We start from the raw sequence: 3,139 nt of genomic DNA on the forward strand, positions 1-3,139 counted from the left end.
CCACTAAATCACTATATGGAGGCACTTAGCTAACAGCTGGAATAACACAGGTTGAAAGAGTAAAAACCATGGTAAAAAAATGAAAAACACACATCGCAGATCTAATGTGCAGTTCCTGGATCTTATGTGTAGTTCTTGAACTGTCACTTGCAAGAAATCAGCTTGGGAACATTATCTGATTACCCAAATTACAGCTTCCTCAGCCATAAGATTATACTGACAATACATGCTGTATGGGTGTTGTCTGATTGCCTTTCCTGAAAGCCATCTTGTACGAACATGGTAACAGCATCTTGCCACACCTCTGGCAGCTGCAGGGACTGGATTCCAAGACCTTTTTTTTATTTTTTATTTTTTGAATTAGTAAACCAGAAAGAACTCAGATGTTCTGAAATTGCCAAAGCTGATATATGAAAGGTAAGAAGTTTTTGTTTATGATAATCTGTCATTAACAATGGCAGTAGGAAAAAACAATAAATACAATTCAAAATAGGCCTACTGGTCTAACTTCAGAGTCATTATTGTTCAGCTGTGCTCTGCATTACGTGATATTTGGAGACTCCCTCTCCCACTAGAACTACCCAGGGCATTCCTCTTTTAACCTCCCCTTGGAATCTATCACCGATTGCTCACTAGCAAGAACATTTCTAATCAGATTCTCTAGTCTCCTATAACTGTTAGCAATAAATTGAATGTAGTAAAGTTTTGAAACCTTTAAATCACTATCCAATCATAAGTCCTATACCATGATTTCAAATAGAAGACAGTTTACAGTTGCATCATGGTTATTGTCTTCAACCAACTTCAATTGTTGTGGAACACAATGTAAAAGAATGAATTTGTATTTCCTAGGTAGTTCTACATGTCAGGGGCAGGTCAAAGGTCTCATGAAACTCAAAGAAGGGAGATTTCAGTTGAGCATAAGAAAGGAAGTTTAACATTGAATATTATCTAGTTTGTGACTATATTGTTTCAGCTCTTTTTTTAAATTCAAATTGTTTTATTTATTTACATTCTAGTCATTGTCCCCATCGATCCCCCATCCCACAGTTTCTCATCCTATTCCTCCTCCCCCTTGCCTCCAAGAGGGTGCTTCCCCTCACCAGCCCTCCCGGTTCTCTGGGGCCTCAAGGCTCTTGAGGATTAAGAGCATCTTTTCCCACTGAGGTCAGATGAGGTAGACCTCTGCTACATTTGTGCCAGGGGCTTCAGACCAGCCATGTATGCTCCTAGTTGGTGTGGCTCAGTCTCTGGTAGCTCCCTGGAGTCTAAGTTAATTGGACTTGCTTTCCCCTTCAGCTTAATCAATCCTTTCCCTGATTCAACCATAGGAGTCCTCAACTTCAGTCGAATGGTTGTATCTGTTTCTGTCTCAGTCAGCCCCTGGTAGGACTTCTCTGAAGACAACCATGCCAGGCTGTAAGCACATCATACTTTCAGCTCTATTTTTTCTTGTTTTGAGTCCCTCTCCATTTTTAAAGATAAAAATGACTTTATAATAATTAACAAATAAAAATATCATACAGCTAGATTAAGGTACCATGCACTTCTCCAGTTCCCAACTCTATGCATGTCAATGAACTACTAATTCCATTTCTCCCTTAAGCCAAGTCTGTCAGTGGGACATTCACATATACCAGTCAAGATAAACCTCAAGAACCCTTACCCAATGTATCTATTAAAAAATATAATAAAGAATTTTAAAGGATAGCTTTGTTAAAAAGAAAAAAGAAAAGAAAAAACGGAAAGAAAAGAAAAAGAAAAGAAAAGAAAAGAAAAGAATTAGCCATATATCCTCTTTGCTGCTTCACGGGTCATTTTTCCTGCCTTCTGCCCTTCCTCATCACTTACCCTTACCCTTTCTTGGTCTCCTTACAAAATGTTATCCTATTCTGACATTTATTTCTATTTACGCACATAAGTAGAGCTACGTGCCTGTCATACTTCACCCACCTAGGTATAAAAACAACAAAACTATCTTCTTCCATCGTGTAATTGATTTTCTATCTCCAGTCTTCACTTGTTTTTATAATAAACATTTACTATACTTTTGTTTACCCTCAGTCTTATCTTATTATTACATTTTCTGAATAAGATAAAACTGATTTTCAAAATAAGGGCTAGAGAGATGGCTTCAGGGTAAAAGTGTTTGCTGAGCAAACTGGCCAACCTGTCTTCTACATAAAGGTAGAAGGAGAAAACGGATTCCAGAGTGTTCTCCTTGGGTCCCCATACCAACAGATTGGCACGTGCGCCTCATCTAACACTTGATAATAGATATAGATTGATGATAAGATAGATGATAGATAGATACTTAATATCAATACTAAAATAAATTTGAGGTAAATTTTTCTACTATCCATTATGAATAAAATGATAAAGCTTAACTGATAATTCTGAGTTACTCAGCTTTCCCTCTTAACCATAGCTTTATCTTAGCCCAATCATCTATCAGTGGACTCCTTTCGCTCAAATGTTGCCATTCTGGATAGACTTGGGGAGTAAGTAGGGTACATCAACAATGTTGAGACATTCAGCATCGGCATCGGTGATCACATTGCAGACCAGTGAATTCAGCTTATAATGCATTAATAATGTGAAGAGTGGAGGGCAAGAAAGGAATGGTTTTCCAACAGAATTCTTGAGAACCATAATTTGCATTGAGTTTCTGGAATAGAAGATAATGAACTGAGTCATCTCTTGGCCTACAAGCCTGTGCAACCTCTTCAAGATAAAATATAGCCTGTCCTGCTTAGAAGTCAGTCAGTAAAATAAAATATTAAAGATACAATTAAGTAATCAAAAAGGGACTTTTCACGTAGGAGTCTTGGATTGCTCACATCCAAATTACACAAAGGAAGCTTTGGGAGTAGGGGCCATCCTAACTAAATGCCTCACAAAACCTAAATCTGGTATATGTCTGAGTTGGTAGCATGCCTCACAATCAACTGGAGCAATTACAGAGCAGCAGAGCACCGAGGAGCAGAAGTCATTAATTGAGGGAAAGATAACCAAGTAACCTTCAGAGCAATAGGTCTATAGAAACCCCAAATCCCTGTTGTTCTCTGATACTTTCTCGTCAGTCTCCTTGCTTACACGGTTCAGCAAATATGAAAGGAAAAATGTTCTGAGGGGAATG

The sequence above is a fragment of the Grammomys surdaster genome, unplaced genomic scaffold (assembly GCF_004785775.1).
Source record: "Grammomys surdaster isolate TR1022 unplaced genomic scaffold, NIH_TR_1.0 126115, whole genome shotgun sequence".
Classification (NCBI taxonomy): domain Eukaryota; kingdom Metazoa; phylum Chordata; class Mammalia; order Rodentia; family Muridae; genus Grammomys; species Grammomys surdaster.